The sequence below is a fragment of the Apostichopus japonicus genome, chromosome 17, assembly GCF_037975245.1.
Source record: "Apostichopus japonicus isolate 1M-3 chromosome 17, ASM3797524v1, whole genome shotgun sequence".
In the NCBI taxonomy this organism is placed as follows: domain Eukaryota; kingdom Metazoa; phylum Echinodermata; class Holothuroidea; order Aspidochirotida; family Stichopodidae; genus Apostichopus; species Apostichopus japonicus.
This window is the reverse complement of record NC_092577.1, coordinates 1,918,405-1,944,706: the sequence shown is the minus strand read 5'-3', so window position 1 is coordinate 1,944,706 and position 26,302 is coordinate 1,918,405. Positions and strand designations below refer to the sequence as shown.

Genomic DNA, 26,302 nt, shown 5'->3' with positions numbered 1-26,302 from the left:
GACAAATCAAGTCTGGGCCAAGGGCCCTTGGATGTTTTTTTGGGGCTCTGGTAGAGGATACATTTTTTTCATGGTTTTTTTTGAATACCCAATAACCATAAGGTCTAGCATCGCTAAAAGAACCACCCTGCTCTCTTTTACATGATTAAATAATCTGTGGCCCACAGCACATTTCTGTGGTTGCTGCCTGGGTCTATTAAAAATAGTATACAGTTGCTGTAATTGGTGGTCCAAAGGGTCCTGTACCAATAAAAGAGAACTGCTATCTTTGTGAGTCATGTGAGGGCCACATGAACTTTTTTGGCTGCTGCCTGTATAGGCCCTGGTACAAAAGTTCCTGTGATTGATATTTACGTACCACAATGTCTTATGGATGTACTGCAAAAAAGGATTCTCCTTGTACATTTGGGCCCCAATTTGATGACCCCTAGATGACATACACAGGGCATGACATAGCGGGAACATATGATCTGAAATCCTGGTCATACAGGGATATATACTCTGCCAATCAAACTCCTTGACTCTTTTCACATGATTAAATATTCCGGGTTCCTGGTCCAGTTGACATCACATTAATGCAGACTGGGTTGAAACAGGGAGTTTCTACAGAGCAACTCCCTGGTTTAAAGAACAGGCAGGCCAAGTGCAGTGCAATAAAGCTACACCCACTAAAAGAAGTCAATCATCAGTCATATTTAACAGCACTCATTTGTTGGCTTTGTAAACAGGAAATCATTAAGACCATTTAAAAAGGAAAATCTCATCTTTTCTTGAATGCTGAAATGTTATTGGCATCCAAGTGTATTTTCAGTGGACAAGATATCCATGTGAATCATTAGCTTTTATCTCCCTAAGGCCTGAACAAGCTGTAAATGGGACTAATTTCCATTAAAACTGTAGAAAATGCAAGAAATAGGCAAACATTTGTCGATTCTTACGAAGTTATTTTCAGCTGTTTAGTCATCAGTGAAAATCCATCACCAAGGTCAGGCTCCAGCTGTACCTAGGCCTAAATACAACCCTGCCTAGGAGTAACTTGGCCAGCTGTACATCAGAACAAAAACAATTGATTAACTTCCAGTGTTTATACAGTAGTAAACACAGGTTCAAATATTGTGGAATTTTTGCTATTTGCTAAGTGGCTCATTTGAAAAGTTCATGAATTTATTTACAAGCAAATAACAAGGATACCAGTTGGATTTCTATCCTTGCTTCAGTCTGTGTTTATTTGTCATCACATTGATTGCACTTGCATATCAGTTACTAGGGATATGGCATGTATTTATCATATAGGCCTATTTATTTTCAAGATATCAAGAAACACAACACAAGAGAGTAGACTGATGTAAATTTTCTAATTTCTTGCATAGAAGGACTGTGTTAGGTCATTAATATACCCTGAAGGTCTTTTAAAAAGAAGCCTGTCACTGTATCTTCACTTTTCCCCATGCATAAATAATTCAAAGAAAGGAAAAGGTTTCTATTTCAAGATAGTAGGTTTTCTGGGCAGAGAGAGATGAAAGAAGAAAACTTGAACAACTGCATTTGTAAACAAACACTTGTCATTGTAGTGCCTGATGAATGTCAAACTTAGTTGATGATTTTCAATGGAGGGGTCTTTGTTACTGAAAACCCTTTTAAAGTTATTTCGGTCATGAAGAAGCAAGTTCATCGTTTGGGCCTTTAACATAGACCAAAGCTAAGCTATATTGTGTAATGTTTACATACTGTACTCTAGGAATAATGATTACTAAAACCATCAGAACCAAGCTGTAAATCACGAGTCAAGCCTTTTTCGGACGTGACAGAGAATACACAGGGTCCTGGACACTGATTGGTCAAAAGAAACAACATGTTAACATTACCTCACCTAGTTAGCAAAATTTGACAAACATATATGGAACATTCAAAGGCCTAATGGAGGATTAATCTATTAGGTCTAGTCTATCAATTGAATTGCAACACCCTCCGGTCTATTAAAAACTGCTTTGTCAATGTCTTGGCCCTGGTTTATTATGATTCAAAACACGTAATATATGCCATACGCTGCTATAGTATATAATGCCATGCTACAATACTAACGTTACAAGTGCCTATGTTGCAAGAGCTGAAGTAGTACAGATAACACTGAGTCGTTGCAGATAAACATGATTAACATTTGTTGCTTGCAACTTTTTGGCAAGATGATTTTAACTCAAATGCGTTCAATGTTACCTGTCTTGTTCAAGTCGAGAATAAAAGTTGAGAATTTAACGTATTGTTTAGAAGAAACTTGCTACTCAAGGAGATCTATTTTCTTAATGTGTGCAGAATTCACTGTTCCCCGCCACAATTCTTTGCAAATCTATGCCTGGATTATTTCCTGCGTAGCCAACCTGTAAATTTGAGATTGCTGTGAAGATTGTATGTTCAGCTAGCATTCACTAGCCAGCCATGTACAGTATATGATGGAGCGAGCTGGGGTAGTCCCAATATTGTAGCACGCACTACAATTACTATAAGAGTCCTCCTTGCTTCCCTATTGCAATGATTCTAAGTATATTTCCTCTCACATTCAAAATGAGAAAACTGAGTGGTTTTGCCATGCACTTAGTCATGGGATAACCTCTATACTTCCATTTGTCATGTCATTAATTCCTTTGCAGTGGGAGGCTTCTGGACCACAGGCTTACTTGCAAGTAAACAGAAGGGTCACTGTGAAGTGATGTGTTATCGCCAGTATCCATTTAATGTGATGAGAATATACCTTGCCACGAATCATGATATTGTCACATGTGATTTGTATCAGTGGTAAAGCAGGGAGTTGGATAAAGAGTACACTGGTACTCTACCATTACATATCAGGTCTAAAGACCAGAACTAATCAATTTTAGGAACTGATTTTTGGTTTTATTAGATTATTTTCTTGTTAGATTATATTCACCTTTGTTGTCCTTACATTGCCAACAAGGAAGTATCTTTTTGCATTGACCTTGTTGACCTGCCCCCACCCAAAGAGAACAAACAAAGAAACAAGAAAATCAAAGCAGATGTTGAATTTGTTGTTGAAGTGCCCAATGCTATCTGCTGTGCAGTCACATTTGTTGTCATGCAGACTACATTTAGTGTGTTCATATTGAAGCTATGTACAGTAATCTTGCTACGAAAGCATGCAACTAACCTTAATTTGATCTTACCAATATGACATGTACACTAAGGTAATCTAGTGTATACATTGCAAAAGTACTACAGGTAGGGAGTAAGGTTGGGGGGGGGGGGTGTCAAAAGGTCTGAGCAAAATAAAATATGACAGAGACAGAAATTCAGCCATTGTACTATGCTCAAACAAACGGTCAGGAACGGGGCAGGAATCTTTCCCCAATTAAATGGCTGAATCCTACAATATACATAGTCTATCAACAAGCACATGAGGAGGTTACTTGTACATAAAACAACCATTGTCAACACAATCTACATGTACAGTTCATGAGAATTTTGTTGACACAATCAAAGGTTTGTGAATCTACAAAATTAATCACATACTGTATGGCTGTAATTTTATAAGAACTTTGTCCACGCAAATGACACAAATCAGACATGTGAATATAATTGAGATCAGGAAAATTTAACACTGTATCTTGAGTGAAAATAGAGTGACTTGCTCCATTAGTGTTCTTTCTTCTTTACTGATTGACTAAGTTATAAAGTAGCATTAACAGTGAGAATTGTTGAGTCAATGTTTCATGTACATTTCATGTACTATTTTATCCTTTATTAAAAAAACCTTTATTACATTACCAGTAAGTGTGCACCTAACATTTGCCACACAAATCCAAACCCATGTACAATATTGTATGTGTAGTGAGAACAGTATTGTGGAGTTCATATGGTTTGATTTTACTTGTAATTTACATTTGATTGCAAAAGTTTTTGATAATAATTGACTGCAGGGACTGGATGAAGGAACTTTTAAGTCTTGGCTACCCTTGAGAAACAATTTCCAGATTTGCAGTACTTATCTAACAGTATACAACACATAAATGACATCCTAATAGGATTATGATCTAAACTTATACGGCAGATGTTTAGCCAGAAGTTTGGCAAACCTGAAAAGAAACAAACATTGGAGGGATGTGATACAGGCCTAGGTTTTATAGCCTAGTTCTCATCTCCTCAACCAAATCAATCTCTCAATGGGCCAAGACAAAAATAAGTGCACTTCGCTACCAAATGAATCTTTAGACATGAGCAAAACTTTTTACAAGGTTGTAGTGTGTAGATTCACGATTGCAGGACTTCGCTAGTTGCACCTTAACTGAAACGCGTTGACTTTTCTCCTGGGGAGGATGTACGCTCAAAGATCGGCATAATTTGAAAGTTCAGATCGTATTTAAACTTCTCATACCGACCTATTTTGATGAAAATTGCACCAAATAGGAAAATTCAACCACTAAATACAGTAAGGTATAAGTAATCCAGCGAAGACTCTTACAATATTAAACAATCATCAAAGGTAAAACTCATTTGCGTACATGGCTAAGGTGAATCACACTACTTGAAAAGGAAATATTTATGTACAGTAATTAATATAAAAGCCAAGGGCATGGGGGGCTGGGGGGGCGCCAGCCCCCCAGTGAAAAATGCGGAGGGGCAGAAGTATCATTCGCCCCCCCCCCCCGTTCGCAAGTCAGAAAACCCCTTTTTCATTTCCAAATGAGAAAAAAATCTCATTTGGAGCACCAAATTGTATCTAAGGCCAGGTGAAAATGCAAAATTATATACAAAATGAAGTGGGTGGGTTGAAGTGTGCTATATATTGCACCAAATTGCATCTGAGGCCACCTGGAAATGCAAAAAAATTCCAAAGCGGAGGGGGACACCCCCTCCCCTTAGACCCCTCCCCCAGGCCGGCCATCAGTCTTCAGCCCCCCCCCCACTAAAAAGTACCTTCCTACGCCACTGATACAAGCTAATGTTCAAAGCTAATAACCTTGAAAGGTGCAGAGACGGCCAGTGACCAAAAGTGAACATCAGTGTTACTAGAGGGCCGATTTTCACATGTGGGCCGAGCCCACAAAGTTTGGAGACCCATAACTTTAAAAGTAAAGGTCCAATATTGATGGAAAAAGTGTCACTTTAAAGCTAATGCAATGGGAATTAACAATCCACTGTCAGATATAAGGTAGACTACATTAATCAATAATTGAACATTTGACCTTTACTTTGACCTTGGAAATTACCTTGTGAAACCATTTCGTATTCTTCAAAATTCTGAATTTTTTGATAACCTACCTATAATTTCAAAGAAAAGTTTGGTTGCATTTTTTTAAGTTTTGAAATTTTGTATCTCTGTAACAGGCACCTGAAAATAGTCATCTCAGCAATTCTATACAGTTATCATGCAATTTACACTGAGTAACACAATTAAGATGCAGGAAAAGTGACACACCAAAATATTTGCATAATTTGTAATACAAGACAGCATTCAACTGTGATATCTCTCTCTAAGCATTACAATGTGTAAATTATAACTGTAAATACTGTGCTACTCCAGGCAAGAATAATAATTCAGAATCCATTGTTCTATTGACATATATGGATGCTATATGATATCATACGGGCCTATAAATTTACAAACAAATCTTTCGTTGGCACCAAAATCAAGTTGTTCAGCTTTTACGTTGTTTCTTCGTATATATAATTAAGATATATGTCGTAGAATTTACCTACAACATTTATTTTGTGATAAATTATCTATTTTAATGATAGTGTAAATTTATTCCCTGACAGGTGTGACAACTGCATTCAGTGTAAATATACCTTGAATTTCAGGATAAACTAGAACACAACAGGCCAAATGTCATACATGTCTAGTAGATATCCGTAAATCTCAAATAATTTTGGCCCTTATCTTGTTATTTCTAAGCCAAATCCCTTCAAAGATGTATGTGTGAGAGTCAACTAATGTTTGTGTCACCTACAGTGTTAGATTGACTAGAACAAAATTGAAAGTGCATGCTTATGTATAGAGCTATGTCCAGAACATAAAATCTGGTGAGTTTCTTGGTCTATACTTAGGATACTGTACATGCAACAAGAGCCCATCAAAATTATATTTTGGATGAGAAACAAAATGTGCATTGATGACATTACTTGAAGTAACCATTTCACTCTACAAATAAGATATTATAACAAGGTCTTTGATATATTTATAACGATCAATATGTATACCTGAGGTGTGCTAGTTTTTTTCTATCAAATTTCAGGTTAAAGTTTGAAAATTGTTGTTTAAACACTTATTTTCAATAGGAGACACATATTCCTGCTCATATATAGCAAGTAACTGTTTGCCACATCAAATTTCCACATACCAGGGCTCCAACATAAAAGAAGTACCCCAACACACTGTACTATATTATCACATAGATTCAGGCCACTCTTTTAGTCTCCTGTTCATCTTCATTGACATAAACTATCGACACAATAGGGTATGTACAGGTTCCTGTTTATCTGGTCTTGGGGTAGTGTTCAGGTTCAGCTGAAGAGAATCACTACTCTAGCTTTTTCACACTGGTGCTTCTTTTGTTGGCTGTTTTGAGTGATCAGGGATTTATCTTAAGCTTTGTTTGCTGGAGAATATTAATTGATGTAGAGAGGCTTTCTAGACAGAGTAGTCAATTTGCTGACAAGATGACAATGGTGAATGAAGCAGTCATTAAATTTCTTAACTGTTAATTACACAATTAACTTCAAGTTCTTAATCACTAACATGGCCTTAGTAAACTTACCAGAAGGTACAGTTAAGAAATGTGGAGTTACTATGCCAAATTTGACTGCACTAGAAAATCTATTATATTAAGGAAGATGCACAAGTTCTATATTCTACACAATCCAAACATGTGTGTACTTTAGCAACAGTTGCAGTGGGTATTGTTGAGACAAAAACATAAGATTAATTGTGCTTTAAGCTATATCATGATCTACAGTTCCTGGCAATAGCTGAATGTAACAACTGGATTAATTTCTAAAAGTACAAGATAAAGTGCACAGTAAGCATTGTCCACAATCTGAAACTGTATAAGAGTACAATGTTAGGAGCGCAAGTAAATACTAACATGGCTTGATTGTGCTTGAACCTAAGTTCAATTGATTCATTTGGACAAATATTGTCTGCAAAGACTGAAAGAGGAGTCACAGTGTTTAAATATTTTGGTTCATACCTATTTTGATAAGGCCAGTTACAAGGTAAAATACACATTACGCATCGTCCACACAATCTGAAACTGTACAAGAGTACAATGTTAGGAGTACAAGTGACTACAAACATGGCTTGATTGTGCTTGAACGTAATTTCAATTGATTCACTAACCAAACTATTGTCCCCAGAGACTGGAAAAGGAGATATTAATGTTTAAGGTTAAGGCTGTTTCAGATCGGGTAACTTACACAATGACAGGTGACCGGACAACTCCCCCCTGGACAAGTACCCCCCGGACAATTACCCCCCAGACAACTCCCCCTGGACAATTACACCCCGGACAATTCCCACCCAGACAATTCCCACCCCGGACTGTTCCCACCCCAGACAATTCCCCCGGACAATTCCCATCCCGGACGACTTCCCCCGGACAATTACCCCCCGGTCAATAACCCTCCCGGACAATTTCCCCTCGGACTATTCCCCCCCCCCCCCCCTCGGGCAATTGCCCACAGAAAACTGTCAATCGGGAGCACCCAATTGGGACGATTTTAGAGGCTTTTGCTCCCAAATGTGGTCCCCCCTCTCACGAAGCAGAGGCGTATCCAGGATTTTCTAACCCGGGGGGCGCGAATTACTATCTAAGCGGAGCATCACCATCGGTTGGCGTGCAGCGTAGAAGACAATTTTGGGTTGTGATACCCCCCAGATCACCGGAAATGGCACTTCTCGGGCTTGAAATGACCAACCAGATGTACACTTTTGCCTGAGAACCAAGAATTTCCCCATAGTTTTTTTTTTGTTTCATCCATAACCGTTTTGAAGATTTCAACACAGTCACACATCATGTTCGACCTCATCACATCTCCTGTGGATCATTGCTTTTGTAGGTGATTCAACGCTGCGACCCACAATACCCGTAAGCACCATTTTCGAGGTTTTAAGCCCATTATTTGTTCAGAATTTTGAAATTCACAATTATCGTAAATAAATTCACTTCAAAACATACCCATAATGTTGCACATTTCATCTATGGACAACCAATATAGAAAAACCTTCTTCAAACCCTAACAGACCAGTCAAAATTGCACAAGTAGAGGGAAGAATGATGAAGAATGGTGGTCAGGGAATTTTTGAAAATTCAGACACAATTAATTTATTGGTGTACAAATATTAAACCTCTTATAACGGCTACTATAAAACTTCGTTGAAGGAAATGAAAAAAATGAAAAAAATTCCCGAAACCGAACACTTCGCACATCTGCAGTTTGGATGCTGTTCATCACAGAACGCCATTATAGGTGTAACACACTACTTGATACTATCTAAGTGGAGCGCCACCATCGGTTGGCGCGGAGCGTACAACGATTTTTTGGCCAAAAAATACCCCTAGATCGTCGGAAAAGACACTTCCTGTTAAAGTTGCATTTACACATCGGTTATTTTGGGAAATTGCAAAGTCGGGAGTGGTCACACTCCATGTAGGTCAGTGCACGACCTCTAGACGTCACTAATACACAACACGATCACTTGTTATCGATAAAGTGGTGCCTTGCCAGATTTTGTCAAGGTCTTGGTATTTCGGGCGAAGGTCATTACTTAAGTTTCGTAACTCATCGAGAAGCGATTAGAGGGGTGGGGCGTAGGGTTGTGAGAGCGCGTTTTCATGCAGATGGGAACAAGGAAGTGGTGGGTGCGTCCTTTTCTCCTTTTTCTCTCTTTTTTTCTTTTTCTTTTCCCTTCCTTCCTCCTCTTTTCCCTTTTTTCTTCTCTTAGTTTTCTCTCTTCTTGGGTTCTTCTACCCAATGTGTTACTCATATACACCAATATTAGATTGGTCAAAGCTTCCCTTCTTGAGATATCGTATTTACAAGCGAGGCTTTACACCCCCCCCCCCGCCGAAACACACACGCATACACACACACTCTCCGCCCGCAGGAATGCATAGGTTACGATTGTCATCGAAACCAAAAATGAAATCTTTTGTTGCACACCCCCATTTTTCAATGGAATAATAGCCTTAACCCCGCCTACATCGGCTGTCAATCAATCGTCGAAATTTCCGAGGAAGGGGATTGTCCAAGGGGGAATTGTCCGGGGGGCAATTGTCATGGATGGTAATTGTCCGGAGCGGGAATTGTCCGGGGGGCAAATGTTAGGGTTGGCAATTGTCCAGGTGGGAATTGTCGGGGGGGCAATTGTCAGGGTTGGGAATTGTCCGGGTGGGAATTGTCTGATGGGGAATCGTCCAGGAGGTAATCGTCGGGGGGGAAATCGTCCAGGGGGGAGTTGTCCAGGAACCCAATGCGATCGTAACTGAAGCAGTCATTTATCTTCTAATATGTTTATTACACAATTTAACTTCAAGTCATTGCCCTCAGTTAACCTACCAGTGATATTAACGTCCATCTTTAGGAAAGGAAATGGTTGGAACACTTCAAGAGCCCTTTTCATTGCCTGTTGAAAAAGCATACAAAGCCATTAACTACATTGCCTTGATACAGCTGGTGAATGGAAAATAGAATCACATGCTTTATTATATTATAATATTTAATAATTGATATTCATCTGCAATATAGAATGAATAGGTTATATTGTCCACAATTTCCAAAACCGGTGTACAATGAAGAAGGTACAGTAAGAAATGTGGAGTTACATTGCCATATTTGACTGCACTAGAAAATCTATAATATTTAGGAAAATGTACAGGTTCTATATTCTACACAATCCAAACATGGGTGCACTTTAGCAAAAGTGGCAGTGGGTATTGTTGGGAAAAACACCTAAGATTAATTGTGCTTTAACCTATATCATGATCTGCAGTTCCTGGCAATAGCTGAATGTAAGAACTAGATTAATTTCTAAAAGTACAAGATAGAGTGCACAGTAAGCATTGTCCACACAATCTGAAATTGTATAAAGGAACCATGTTAGGAGCGCAATACTAACATGGCTTGATTGTGCTTGAACCTAAGTTCAATTGATTCATTTGGAGAAATATTGCCTGCAAAGACTGAAAGAGGAGTCACAGTATTTTAATTTTTTGGTTGATGCCTATTTTAATTAGGCCAGTTACAAGGTAAAATACACATTAAGCGTTGTCCACACAATCTGAAACTGTACAAGAGTACAGTGTTAGGAGTACAAGTGACTGCAAACATGGCTTGAGTGTGCTTGAAACTAAGTACAATTGATTCACTAACAAAACTATCTTCACAGACTTGAAAAGGAGATATGAATGTTGAAGGTTAAGGTTGTTTCAGATCGGGGAAGCTTACACAATGACAATCGTAACTGAAGCAGTCATTAATCTTCTAATCTGTTTATTACACAATTAACTTTAAGTCATTGCCCTCAGTTAACCTACCAGTGATATTAACGTCCAACTTTAGGAAAAGAAATGGTTGGAACACTTCAAGAGCCCTTTCCATTGCCTGTTGAAAAAGCATATATAAAATCATTAACTACATTGCCTTGATACAGCTGGTTAATGGAAAATAGAATCACTTTTTTTTATTATATTATAATATTAAATAATTGATATTAATCTGCAATATAGAATGAATAGGTAATATTGTCCACAATATCCAAACCTGGGTACAATGAAGAAGGTACAGTAAGAAATTTGGAGTTACTATGCCAGATTTGACTGCACTAGAAAATCTATAATATTTAGGAAAATGTACAGGTTTCATATTCTACACAATCCAAACATGCACTTTAGCAACAGTTGCAGTGGCTATTGTTGAGATAAAACCCTAAGATTAATTGTGCTTTAACCTTTATCATGATCTGCAGTTCCTGGCAATAGCTTAATGTAAGAACTGGATTAATTTCTACAAGTACACTATAGCGTGCACAGTAAGCATTGTCCACACAATCTGAAATTGTATAAGAGTACAATGTTAGGAGCGCAAGTTAATACTAACATGGCTTGATTGTGCTTGAACCTAAGTTCTATAGATCCATTTGGAGAAATATTGCCTGCAAAGACTGAAAGAGGAGTCACAGTATTGAAATTGTTTCGTTCATGCCTATTTTGATTAGGCCAGTTACTAGGTAAAATACACATTAAGCATTGTCCACACAATCTGAAACTGTACAAGAGTACAATGTTAGGAGTACAAGTGACTAAAAACATGGCTTGAGTGTGCTTGAACCTAAGTTCAATTGATTCGATTACAAAACTATCTTCAGAGACTGGAAAAGGAGATATGAATGTTTAACGTTAAGGCTCTTTCAGATCTGGTAACTTACACAACGACAATCGTAACTGAAGCAGTCATTAATCTAATCTGTTTATTACACAATTAACTTCAAGTCATTGCCCTCAGTTAACCTACCAGTGATGTTAACGTCCATCTTCAGGAAAAGGAATGGTTGGAACACTTCAAGATCCCTTTCCATTGCCTGTTGAAAAAGCATATATAAAGTCATTAACTACATTGCCTTGATACAGCTGGTAAATAGAAAATAGAATCACATGCTTTATTATATTATAATATTTAATAATTGATATTAATCTGCAGTATAGAATGAATGGGTTATATTGTACACAATATCCAAATCTGTGTACAATGAAGAAGGTACATTAAGAAATGTGGAATTACTATGCCAGATTTGAAAGCACTAGAAAATTTATAATATTTAGGAAAATGTACAGGCTCTATATTCTACACAATCCAAACATCGGTGCACTTTAACAACAATTGCAGTGGGAATTGTTGAGAAAAAACTCTAAGATTAATTGCGCTTTAACCTATACAGTATCATATTCTGCAGTTCAAGCAATAACTGAATGTAAGAACTGGATTAATTTCTAAAAGTACAAATTAGAGTGCACAGTAAGCATTGTCCACACAGTCTGAAACTGTATAAGAGTACAATGTTAGGAGCTCAAGTAAATACTAACATGGTTTGATTGTGCTTGAACTTAAGTTTAATTGATTCATTTGGACAAATATTGTCTGCAAAGACTGAAAGAGGAGTCACAGTATTTAAATGTTTTTGTTCATGCCTATTTTGTTTTTAGGCCAGTTACAAGGTAAAGTACACATTAAGCATTGTCCACACAATCTGAAACTGTACAAGAGTACAATGTTAGGAGTACAAGTGACTACAAACATGGCTTGAGTGTGCTTGAACCTAAGTTCAATTGATTCACTTACAAAACTATTGTCCCCAGAGACTAGAAAAGGAGATATTAATGTTGAAGTTTAAGGCTGATTCAGATCGGGTAACTTACACAACGACAATCGTAACTGAAGCAGTCTTTAATCTTCTAATCTGTTTATAACACATGAACTACAAGTCATTGCCCTCAGTTAACCTACCAGTGATATTAACGTCCATCTTCAGGAAAAGAAATGGTTGAACACTTCAAGAGCCCTTTCCATTGCCTGTTGAAAAAGCATATATAAAATCATTAACTACATTGCCTTGATACAGCTGGTTAATGGAAAACAGAATCACATGCTTTATTATATTATAATTTTAAATAATTGATATTAATCTGCAATAAAGAATGAATAGGTAATATTGTCCACAATATCCAAACCTGTGTACAATGAAGAAGGTACAGTAAGAAATTTGCAGTTACTATGCCAGATTTGACTGCACTAGAAAATCTATAATATTTAGGAAAATGTACAGGTTCTATATTCTACACAATCCAAACAAGTGTGCACTTTAGCAACAGTTGCAGTGGGTATTGTTGGGACAAAAACCTAAGATTAATTGTGCTTTAACCTATATCATGATCTGCAGTTCCTGGCATTAGCTGAATGTAAGAACTGGATTAATTTATAACAGTACAAAATAAAGTGCACAGTAAGTATTGTCCACACAATCTGAAACTGTATAAAAGTACAATGTTAGGAGCGGAAGTTAATACTAACATGGTTTGATTGTGCTTAAACTTTACTTCAATTGATTCATTTGGACAAATATTGTCTGCAAAGACTGAAAGAGGAGTCACAGTATTTATATTTTTTCGTTCATCCCTATTTTGTTTAGGCCAGTTACAAGGTAAAAAACACATTAAGCATTGTCCACACAATCTGAAACTGTACAAGAGTACAATGTTAGGAGTACAAGTGACTACAAACATGGCTTGAGTGTGCTTGAACCTAAGTTCAATTGATTCACTTACAAAACTATTGTCCCCAGAGACTAGAAAAGGAGATATTAATGTTGAAGGTTAAGGCTGATTCAGATCGGGTAACTTACACAACGACAATCGTAACTGAAGCAGTCTTTAATCTTCTAATCTGTTTATTACACATGAACTACAAGTCATTGCCCTCAGTTAACCTACCAGTGATATTAACGTCCATCTTCAGGAAAAGAAATGGTTGGAACACTTCAAGAGCCCTTTCCATTGCCTGTTGAAAAAGCATATAAAGTCATTAACTACATTGCCTTGATACAGCTGGTAAATAGAAAATAGAATCACATGCTTTATTATATTATAATATGTAATAATTGATATTAATCTGCAGTATAGAATGAATAGGTTATATTGTCCACAATATCCAAACCTGTGTACAATGAAGAAGGTACATTAAGAAATGTGGAATTACTATGCCAGATTTGAAAGCACTAGAAAATTTGTAATATTTATGAAAATGTACAGGCTCTATATTCTACACAATCCAAACATCGGTGCACTTTAACAACAATTGCAGTGGGAATTGTTGAGAAAAAACTCTAAGATTAATTGCGCTTTAACCTATACAGTATCATATTCTGCAGTTCAAGCAATAACTGAATGTAAGAACTGGATTAATTTCTAAAAGTACAAATTAGAGTGCACAGTAAGCATTGTCCACACAGTCTGAAACTGTATAAGAGTACAATGTTAGGAGCTCAAGTAAATACTAACATGGTTTGATTGTGCTTGAACTTAAGTTTAATTGATTCATTTGGACAAATATTGTCTGCAAAGACTGAAAGAGGAGTCACAGTATTTAAATGTTTTTGTTCATGCCTATTTTGTTTTTAGGCCAGTTACAAGGTAAAGTACACATTAATCATTGTCCACACAATCTGAAACTGTACAACAGTACAATATTAGGAGTACAAGTGACTACAATCATGGCTTGATTGTGCTTGAATCTAAGTTCAATTGATTCACTTACAAAACTATTTTCCCCAGAGACTGGAAAATGAGATATTAATGTTGAAGGTTAAGGCTGATTCAGATCAGGTAACTTACACAACGACAATTGAACTAAAGCAGTCATTAATCTTCTAATCTGTTTAATACACAATTAACTTCAAGTCATTGCCCTCAGTTAACCTACCAGTGATATTAACGTACATCTCAAGGAAAAGGAATGGTTGGAACACTTCAGGAGCCCTTTCCATTGCCTGTTGAAAAGTATATAAATTCATTAACTACATTGCTTTGATACAGCTGATTAATGGAAAAAAAGAATCACCTCTTTTGTTAAAATATGATATTTAATCATTGATATTAATCTGCAATATAGAATGAATAGGTTATATTGTCCACAAGATCCAAACATGTGTACAATGAAGAAGGAACATGAAGAAATGTGGAGTTACTATGCCAGATTTGGGTGCACTAAAAATCTATAATATTTAGGAAAATGTACAGGTTCTATATTCTACACAATCCAAACATGTGTGTACTTTAGCAACAGTTGCAGTGGGTATTTTTGAGACAAAAACCTAAGATTAATTGTGCTTTAACCTTTATCATGTTCTGCAGTTCCTGGCAATAACTGAATGTAAGAACTGGATTAATTTCTAAAAGAACAAAATAGAGTGCACAGTAAGCATTGTCCACACAATCTGAAATTGTACAAGAGTACAATGTTAGGAGCTCAAGTTAATACTAACATGGTTTGATTGTGCTTGAACTTTACTTCAATTGATTCATTTGGACAAATATTGTCTGCAAAGACTGAAGGAGGAGTCACAGTGTTTAAATTGTTTCATTCATGACTATTTTGATTAGACCAGTTACAAGGTAAAGTACACATTAATCATTGTCCACACAATCTGAAACTGTACAAGAGTACAATGTTAGGAGTACAAGTGATTACAAACAGGCTTGAGTGTGCTTGAACGTAATTTCAATTGATTCACTTACAAACGATTGTCCCCAGAGACTGGAAATGGAGATATTTATGTTGAAGGTTAAGGCTGATTCAGATCGGGTAACTTACACAACGACAATCGTAACTGAAGCAGTCTTTAATCTTCTAATCTGTTTATTACACATTAACTGCATGTCATTGCCCTCAGTTAACCTACCAGTGATATTAACGTCCATCTTCAGGAAAAGAAATGGTTGGAACACTTCAAGAGCCCTTTCCATTGTTACAATGTTAGGAGCTCAAGTAAATACTAACATGGTTTGATTGTGCTTGAACTTAAGTTCAATTGATTCATTTGGACAAATATTGTCTGCAAAGACTGAAAGAGGAGTCATAGTGTTTAAATTTTTTCGTTCTTGCCTATTATGATTAGACTAGTTACAAGGTAAAGTACACATTAAGCATTGTCCACACAATCTGAAACTGTACAAGAGTACAATGTTAGGAGTACAAGTGACTACAAACATGGCCTGATTGTGCTTGAACCTAAGTTCAATTGATTCACTTACAAAACAATTGTCCCAGAGACTGGAAAAGGAGATATTAGTGTTGAAGGTTAAGGCTGATTCAGATCGGGTAACTCACACAATGACAATCGTAACTGAAGCAGTCATTGATCTTCTAATCTGTTTATTACACAATTAACTTCAATTCATTGCCCTCATTTAACCTACCAGTGATATTAACGTCCATCTTCAGGAAAAGAAATGGTTGGAACACTTCAAGAGCCCTTTCCATTGCCTGTTGAAAAAGCATATATAAAGCCATTAACTACATTGCCTTGATACAGCTGGTTAATGGAAAATAGAATCACCTTTTTTCATTATAATATGATATTTAATAATTGATATTCATCTGCAATATAGAATGAATAGGTTATATTGTCCACAAGATCCAAACATGTGTACAATGAAGAAGGTACAGTAAGAAATGTGGAGTTACTATGCCAGATTTGAAAGCACTAGAAAATCTATTATATTAAGGAAGATGCACAAGTTCTATATTCTACACAGTCCAAACAAGTGTGCACTTTAGCAACAGTTGCAGTGGGTATTTTTGAGACAAAAACCTCAGATTAATTGTGCTTTAACCTATATCATGTTCTGCAGGTCCGGGCAATAACTGAATGTAACAACTGGATTAATTTCTAAAAGTACAAAATAGAGTGCACAGTAAGCATTGTCCACACAATCTGAAACTGTATAAGAGTACAATGTTAGGAGCTGAAGTATATTCTAACATGGTTTGATTGTGCTTGAACCTAAGTTCAATTGATTCATTTGGACAAATATTGTCTGCAAGACTGAAAGAGCCTCAAAGAGGAGTCACAGTATTTATATTTTTTCGTTCATGCCTATTTTGTTTAGGCAAGTTACAAGGTAAAATACACATTAAGCATTGTCCACACAATCTGTAACTGTACAAGAGTACAATGTTAGTGAGTACAAGTGACTACAAACAGGCTTGAGTGTGCTTGAACCTCATTTCAATTGATTCACTTACAAAACAATTGTCCCCAGAGACTGGAAAAGGAGATACTGTATTAATGTTTAAGGTTAAGGCTGATTCAGATCGGGTAACTCACACAACGACAATTGTAAATGAAGCAGTCATTAATCTTCTAATCTGTTTATTACACATGAACTGTAAGTCATTGCCCTCTGTGAACCTACCAGTGATATTAACGTCCATCTTTATGAAAACAAATGGTTGAACACTTCAAGAGCCCTTTCCATTGCCTGTTGAAAAAGCATATAAAGTCATTAACTACATTGCCTTGATACAGCTGGTAAATAGAAAATAGAATCACATGCTTTATTACAATATAATATTTAATAATTAAAAGTAATCTGCAATATAGAATGAATAGGTTATATTGTCCACAATATCCAAACCTGTGTAAAATGAAGAAGGTATACGTGCAGTAAGAAATTTGGAGTTACTATGCCAGATTTGACAGCACTTGAAAATCTATAATATTTAGGAAAATGTACAGGTTCTATATTCTACGCAATTCAAACATGTGTGTACTTTAGCAACAGTTGCAGTGGGTATTGTTGGGACAAAATCCTAAGATTAATTGTGCTTTAACCTATATCATGTTCTGCAGTTCCTGGCAATAACTGAATGTAACTGGATTAATTTCTAAAAGTAGAAAATAGAGTGCACAGTAAGCATTAAGCATTGTCCACACAATCTGAAACTGTACAAGAGTACAATGTTAGGAGTACAAGTGATTACAAACAGGCTTGAGTGTGCTTGAACGTAATTTCAATTGATTCACTTACAAAATGATTGTCCCCAGAGACTGGTAAAGGAGATATTTATGTTGAAGGTTAAGGCTGATTTAGATCGGGTAACTTACACAACGACAATCGTAACTGAAGCAGTCTTTAATCTTCTAATCTGTTTATTACACATTAACTGCATGTCACTGCCCTCAGTTAACCTACCAGTGATATTAACGTCCATCTTCAGGAAAAGAAATGGTTGGAACACTTCAAGAGCCCTTTCCATTGTTACAATGTTAGGAGCTCAAGTAAATACTAACATGGTTTGATTGTGCTTGAACTTAAGTTCAATTGATTCATTTGGACAAATATTGTCTGCAAAGACTGAAAGAGGAGTCATAGTGTTTAAATTTTTTCGTTCTTGCCTATTATGATTAGACTAGTTACAAGGTAAAGTACACATTAAGCATTGTCCACACAATCTGAAACTGTACAAGAGTACAATGTTAGGAGTACAAGTGACTACAAACATGGCCTGATTGTGCTTGAACCTAAGTTCAATTGATTCACTTACAAAACAATTGTCCCAGAGACTGGAAAAGGAGATATTAGTGTTGAAGGTTAAGACTGATTCAGATCGGGTAACTCACACAATGACAATCGTAACTGAAGCAGTCATTGATCTTCTAATCTGTTTATTACACAATTAACTTCAATTCATTGCCCTCATTTAACCTACCAGTGATATTAACGTCCATCTTCAGGAAAAGAAATGGTTGGAACACTTCAAGAGCCCTTTCCATTGCCTGTTGAAAAAGCATATATAAAATCATTAACTACATTGCCTTGATACAGCTGGTTAATGGAAAACAGAATCACATGCTTTATTATATTATAATATTAAATAATTGATATTAATCTGCAATAAAGAATGAATAGGTAATATTGTCCACAAGATCCAAACCTGTGTACAATGAAGAAGGTACAGTAAGAAATTTGGAGTTACTATGCCAGATTTGACTGCACTAGAAAATCTATAATATTTAGGAAAATTTACAGGTTCCATATTGTACACAATCCAAGCATGCACTTTAGCAATAGTTGCAGTGGCTATTGTTCAGATAAAACCCTAAGATTAATTGTGCTTTAACCTATATCATGATCTGCAGATCCTGGCAATAGCTGAATGAAAGAACTGGATTAATTTCTACAAGTACACTATAGCGTACACAGTAAGCATTGTCCACACAATCTGAAATTGTATAAGAGTACAATGTTAGGAGCGCAAGTTTATACTAACATGGCTTGATTGTGCTTGAACCTAAGTTCTATAGATTCATTTGGACAAATATTGCCTGCAAAGACTGAAAGAGGAGTCACAGTATTGAAATTGTTTCGTTCATGCCTATTTTGATTAGGCCAGTTACTAGGTAAAATACACATTAAGCATTGTCCACACAATCTGAAACTGTACAAGAGTACAATGTTAGGAGTACAAGTGACTACAAACATGGCTTGAGTGTGCTTGAATCTAAGTTCAATTGATTCGATTACAAAACTATCTTCAGAGACTGGAAAAGGAGATATGAATGTTTAAGGTTAAGGCTGTTTCTCATCTGGTAACTTACACAACGACAATCGTAACTGAAGCAGTCTTTAATCTAATCTGTTTATTACACAATTAACTTCAAGTCATTGCCCTCAGTTAACCTACCAGTGATGTTAAGGTCCATCTTCAGGAAAAGGAATGGTTGGAACACCTCAGAAGCCCTTTCCATTGCCTGTTGAAAAAGCATATATAAAGTCATTAACTACATTGCTTTGATACAGCTGGTTAATGGAAAATAGAATCACTTACTTTTAAGGTTAAGGCTGTTTCTGATCTGGTAACTTACACAACGACAATCGTAACTGAAGCAGTCATTAATCTAATCTGTTTATTACACAATTAACTTCAAGTCATTGCCCTCAGTTAACCTACCAGTGATGTTAAGGTCCATCTTCAGGAAAAGGAATGGTTGGAACACCTCAGAAGCCCTTTCCATTGCCTGTTGAAAAAGCATATATAAAGTCATTAACTACGTTGCTTTGATACAGCTGGTTAATGGAAAATAGAATCACTTACTTTATTATATTGTAATATTTAATAATTGATAATAATCTGCAATATAGCATGAATAGGTTATATTGTACACAATATCCAAACCTGTGTACAATGCAGAAGGTACAGTTAGAAACGTGGAGTTACTATGCCAGATTTGACTGCACTAGAAAATCTATAATATTTAGGAAAATGTACAGGTTCTATATTCTACACAATCCAAACATCAGTGCACTTTAGCAACAGTTGCAGTGGGTATTGTTGAGACAAAACTCTTAGATTAATTGTGCTTAAGCTATATCATGATCTGCAGTTATTGACAATAGCTGAATGTAACAACTGGATTAATTTCTAAAAGTACAAAAGAGAGTGCACAGTTAGCATTGTCCACACAATCTGAAACTGTACAAGAGTACAATGTTAGGAGTACAAGTAAATACTAACATGGTTTGATTGTGCTTGAACTTAAGTTCAATTGGTTCATTTGGACAAATATTGTCTGCAAAGACTGAAAGAGGAGTCACAGTATTTATATTTTTTTGTTCATGCCTATTTTGATTAGGCCAGTTACAAGGTAAAATACACATTAGGCAAATGTCCATGTTTAGGAAAAGAAATGGTTGGAACACTTCAAGAGCCCTTTCCATTGCCTGTTGAAAAGCATATAAAGTCATGAACTACATTGCTTTGATACAGCTGGTTAATGGAAAATAGAATCACATTCTTTACGTATTCTAATATATAATAATTGATATTCATCTGCAATATAGAATGAATAGGTTATATTGTCCACAATATCACAACCTGTGTACAATGAAGAAGGTACAGTAAGAAATGTGGAATTACTATGCCAGATTTGACTGCACTAGAAAATCTATAATATTTAGGAAAATGTACAGGTTCTATATTCTACACAATCCAAACAAGTGTGCACTTTAGCAACAGTTGCAGTGGTTATTGTTGGGACAAAAACCTAAGATTAATTGTGCTTTAACCTATATCATGATCTGCAGTTCCTGGCATTAGCTGAATGTAAGAACTGGATTAATTTATAACAGTACAAAATAAAGTGCACAGTAAGTATTGTCCACACAATCTGAAACTGTATAAAAGTACAATGTTAGGGGCGGAAGTTAATACTAACATGGTTTGATTGTGCTTGAACTTTACTTCCATTGATTCATTTGGACAAATATTGTCTGCAAAGACTGAAAGAGGAGTCACAGTATTTATATTTTTTCGTTCATCCCTATTTTGTTTAGGCCAGTTACAAGGTAAAGTACACATTAATCATTGTCCACACAATCTGAAACTGTACAAGAGTACAATGTTAGGAGTACAAGCAACTACAAACATGGCTTGAGTGTGCTTGAGCCTAAGTTAAATTGATTCACTTACAAAACTATTGTCCCCAGAGACTAGAAAAGGAGATATTAGTGTTGAAGGTTAAGGCTGATTCAGATCGGGTAACTTACACAACGACAATCGTAACTGAAGCAGTCTTTAATCTTCTAATCTGTTTATTACACATGAACTGCAAGTCATTGCCCTCAGTTAACCTACCAGTGATATTAATGTCCATCTTCAGGAAAAGAAATGGTTGAACACTTCAAGAGCCCTTTCCATTGCCTGTTGAAAAAGCATATAAGGTCATTAACTACATTGCCTTGATACAGCTGGTAAATAGAAAATAGAATCACATGCTTTATTACATTATAATATTTAATAATTAATATTAATCTGCAATATAGAATGAATAGGTTATATTGTACACAATTTCCAAACCTGTGTACAATGAAGAAGGTACATTAAAAAATGTGGAAATACTATGCCAGATTTGACTGCACTAGAAAATCTATAATATTTAGGAAAATGTACAGGTTCTATATTCTACACAATCCAAACAAGTGTGCACTTTAGCAACAGTTGCAGTGGGTATTGTTGAGAAAAAACTCTAAGATTAATTACGCTTTAACCTATACAGTATCATATTCTGCAGTTCTGGCAATAACTGAATGTAAGAACTGGATTAATTTCTAAAAGTACAAATTAGAGTGCACAGTAAGCATTGTCCACACAGTCTGAAACTGTATAAGAGTACAATGTCAGGAGCTCAAGTAAATACTAACATGGTTTGATTGTGCTTGAAATTAAGTTCAATTGATTCATTTGGACAAATATTGACTGCAAAGACTGAAAGAGGAGTCACAGTATTTAATTTTTTTTTGTTCATGCCTATTTTGTTTTAAGGCCAGTTAAAAGGTAAAGTACACATCAAGCATTGTCCACACAATCTGAAACTGTACAACAGTACAATGTTAGGAGTACAAGTGACTACAAACATGTCTTGATTGTGCTTGAATCTAAGTTCAATTGATTCACTTACAAAACAATTTTCCCCAGAGACTGGAAAATGAGATATTAATGTTTAAGGTTAAGACTGATTCAGATCAGGTAACTTACACAACGACAATTGAACTAAAGCAGTCATTAATCTTCTAATCTGTTTAATACACAATTAACTTAAAGTCATTGCCCTCAGTTAACCTACCAGTGATATTAACATCCATCTCAAGGAAAAGGAATGGTTGGAACACTTCAAGAGCCCTTTCCATTGCCTGTTGAAAAAGCATATATAAAGCCATTAACTACATTGCCTTGATACAGCTGGTTAATGGAAAATAGAATCACCTTTTTTATTATAATATGATATTTAATAATTGATATTAATCTGCAATATAGGATGAATAGGTTATATTGTCCACAATATCCAAACCTGTGTAAAATGAAGAAGGTACAGTAAGAAATGTGGACTTACTATGCCAGATTTGACTGCACTAGAAAATCTATAATATTTAGGAAAATGTACAGGTTCTATATTCTACACAATCCAAACAAGTGTGCACTTTAGCAAAAGTTGCAGTGGGTATTGTTTGGACAAAAACCTAAGATTAATTGTGCTTTAACCTATATCATGTTCTGCAGTTCCTGGCAATAACTGAATGTAACAACTGGATTAATTTCTAAAAGTACAAAATAGAGTGAAGTGCACAGTAAGCATTGTCCACACAATCTGAAACTGTATAAGAGTACAATGTTAGGAGCTCAATTAAATACTAACATGGTTTGATTGTGCTTGAACCTAAGTTCAATTGATTCATTTGGACAAATATTGTCTGCAAGACTGAAAGAGGAGTCACAGTATTTATATTTTTTTCGTTCATGCCTAGTTTGTTTAGGCCAGTTACAAGGTAAAATACACATTAAGCATTGTCCACACAATCTGAAACTGTACAAGAGTACAATGTTAGTGAGTACAAGTGACTACAAACAGGCTTGAGTGTGCTTGAACCTCATTTCAATTGATTCACTTACAAAACAATTGTCCCCAGAGACTGGAAAAGGAGATACTGTATTAATGTTGAAGGTTAAGGCTGATTCAGATCGGGTAACTCACACAACGACAATTGTAAATGAAGCAGTCATTAATCTTCTAATCTGTTTATTACACAATTAACTTCAAGTCATTGCCCTCTGTGAACCTACCTGTACCAGTGATATTAACATCCATCTTTAGGAAAAGAAATGGTTGGAACACTTCAAGAGCCCTTTCCATTGCCTGTTGAAAAAGCATATATAAAATCATTAACTGCATTGCCTTGATACAGCTGGTTAATGGAAAATAGAATCACATGCAAATATTATATTCTAATATTTAATAATTGATATTGATCTGCAATATAGAATGAATAGGTTATATTGTCCACAATATCCAAACATGTGTACAATGAAGAAGGTATACACAGTAAGAAATGTGGAGTTACTATGCCAGATTTGAAAGCACTTGAAAATCTATAATATTTAGGAAAATGTACAGGTTCTATATTCTACGCAATTCAAACATGTGTGTACTTTAGCAACAGTTGCAGTGGGTATTTTTGAGACAAAAACCTAAGATTAATTGTGCTTTAACCTATATCATGTTCTGCAGGTCCGGGCAATAACTTAATGTAACTGGATTCATTTCTAAAAGTACAAAATAGAGTGCTCAGTAAGCATTGTCCACACAATCTGAAACTGTATAAGAGTACAATGTTAGGAGCTGAAGTAAATTCTAACATGGTTTGATTGTGCTTGAACCTAAGTTCAATTGATTCATTTGGACAAATATTGTCTGCAAGACTGAAAGAGGAGTCACAGTATTTATATTTTTTTCGTTCATGCCTATTTTGTTTAGGCCAGTTACAAGGTAAAATACACATTAAGCATTGTCCACACAATCTGAAACTGTACAAGAGTACAATGTTAGTGAGTACAAGTGACTACAAACAGGCTTGAGTGTGCTTGAACCTCATTTCAATTGATTCACTTACAAAACAATTGTCCCCAGAGACTGGAAAAGGAGATACTGTATTAATGTTGAAGGTTAAGGCTGATTCAGATCGGGTAACTCACACAACGACAATTGTAAATGAAGCAGTCATTAATCTTCTAATCTGTTTATTACACAATTAACTTCAAGTCATTGCCCTCTGTGAACCTACCTGTACCAGTGATATTAACATCCATCTTTAGGAAAAGAAATGGTTGGAACACTTCAAGAGCCCTTTCCATTGCCTGTTGAAAAAGCATATATAAAATCATTAACTGCATTGCCTTGATACAGCTGGTTAATGGAAAATAGAATCACATGCAAATATTATATTCTAATATTTAATAATTGATATTGATCTGCAATATAGAATGAATAGGTTATATTGTCCACAATATCCAAACATGTGTACAATGAAGAAGGTATACACAGTAAGAAATGTGGAGTTACTATGCCAGATTTGAAAGCACTAGAAAATCTATAATATTTAGGAAAATGTACAGGTTCTATATTCTACGCAATTCAAACATGTGTGTACCTTAGCAACAGTTGCAGTGGGTATTTTTGAGACAAAAACCTAAGATTAATTGTGCTTTAACCTATATCATGTTCTGCAGTTCCTGGCAATAACTGAATGTAACTGGATTCATTTCTAAAAGTACAAAATAGAGTGCTCAGTAAGCATTGTCCACACAATCTGAAACTGTATAAGAGTACAATGTTAGGAGCTGAAGTAAATTCTAACATGGTTTGATTGTGCTTGAACCTAAGTTCAATTGATTCATTTGGACAAATATTGTCAGTGCTCAGTAAGCATTGTCCACACAATCTGAAACTGTACAAGAGTACAATGTTAGGAGTACAAGTCAAGAGTGCTACGAACATGGCTTGAAATTAAGTTCAATTGATTCACTCACAAAACTATTGTCCCTAGAGACTGGAAAAGGAGATATTAACTGTGTAGGATTTATACAGTCATCTGGGACGGCTAGAAAATCAAAACCGTACAAGAGTAGCCTACCTTATCTGTTTTATTATCTATAGATGAACAGTTGTTGGTTTGGGCCTAGTAAGTCTGATAGGGTACAGCTAGTGGCCAAACTAATATGGAGTAGCCTATGCATGATTTTGCACTGCACCAAGACCATCATGAGAACTATGACAGCTTTCGGGCGTCTATTTGCCACTCTGAGAAGCTGTCCATGAATAATGACTAAGGGTAACCTAGGGCCGGGAGTAAGGATAGGCCCACTTAATAAGATAGTAGCATAATCTCAGTGAATGTTCAACATTTACCCAATTAGTAAACCTTTTTTGGTTAAGGCTTGTTTGTGCATGTAGGCACAACAACATTAAGTCCTTGGGGCAAACAGTGCATTTATTAGCACATTGTTTACATGACACAGTCTATAGTCTACATTTATTAGGACTGTCATTCCTCAAACTAAAGTAAACAAAACGCATTCACATGAAAGGCTGCAGTGTTTCCTTTCGCCAGATAACTACCACTATAAGCTACGAAAACAACCAAACTGACAATATATTTTTACTCGCCAGTATGCATGCATGTAGGCCTAACCTTTTTTCAAGGTCAGCGTACGTAATTTACAACTAGTGTAAGCCAACACTCCAACAGAGTAATTAAGTTAGCCGTAGTACAGCCTAACGTTAACGTTAATATTATCAATACTAGCCGATGTAACTACAGTGTAATTCATAGGCTCTACGTTATGAAAACTTCTTGCTTCTTTCGTACTGTAGGTCTGTATGCCAACTGCAGAATTAATTCCGGTACTCTTTTAGGACCGTACCTATAATAATATCCAGCATGAACTTCACGATAGCGTTATCCGACACCCTATCGTTAGAGTTATACCATTTAAACAACTGTACTAACCTTGAATAAAGTTGAGTAAACTTCGGCCGTAGACTGTATTACGTAAAAGTGAGGAGTAAGGTCATTAGCAAACTTGAAGGCGTCGGCTTTCTCATTCAGATACTGTAGAGACGGTGCTTGCTCACGCTCATTTAGATGTTAAGCTGCTGTACAAGATTATGTAGACGGAAAATTTGAGGGCGCTATGCGAATTTTGGAATGATTAAAATCACATTCAACCGATTATGTGGACAAAAATAAAAGTTCGTAATTTCACTAGGAGCGTATGTTTTGTGGGGGGTAGAGCCTGTTTAGAGCAACTGCGTTACGTGGACATCGAATGTCCACATAATCGGTTAGTGTCCACATAGCGCGGTCGGATACTAACGAATGTCCACGTAATCCAGGTCGAGTGAGAG

General features: G+C 36.0%; 1 long non-coding RNA gene across 33 annotated transcripts in view; it reads right to left on the bottom strand.

The window, feature by feature from the left end:
* The window catches only part of LOC139984279 (uncharacterized), a 44,081-nt gene extending 17,779 nt beyond the window's left edge, over window positions 1-26,302 (bottom strand). Inside the window, exons 1-16 of one of the 33 annotated variants that reach the window (XR_011799006.1) lie at window positions 25,819-26,301; window positions 24,180-24,252; window positions 23,188-23,254; window positions 22,187-22,253; window positions 21,199-21,264; window positions 19,516-19,582; window positions 19,249-19,315; window positions 18,274-18,340; window positions 16,977-17,042; window positions 15,978-16,044; window positions 14,482-14,548; window positions 13,494-13,560; window positions 12,511-12,576; window positions 11,521-11,587; window positions 10,545-10,611; window positions 9,568-9,634 (exon numbers count right to left, since the gene is read on the bottom strand). This is a non-coding gene — a long non-coding RNA (uncharacterized lncRNA). Of the gene's footprint in view, window positions 1-9,567; window positions 9,635-10,544; window positions 10,612-11,520; window positions 11,588-12,510; window positions 12,577-13,493; window positions 13,561-14,481; window positions 14,549-15,977; window positions 16,045-16,976; window positions 17,043-18,273; window positions 18,341-19,248; window positions 19,316-19,515; window positions 19,583-21,198; window positions 21,265-22,186; window positions 22,254-23,181; window positions 23,255-24,179; window positions 24,253-25,763; window positions 25,786-25,818 lie in introns of those variants that run through there. The other 32 variants (XR_011799008.1, XR_011799018.1, XR_011798998.1 and 29 more) reach the window with 32 other exon arrangements.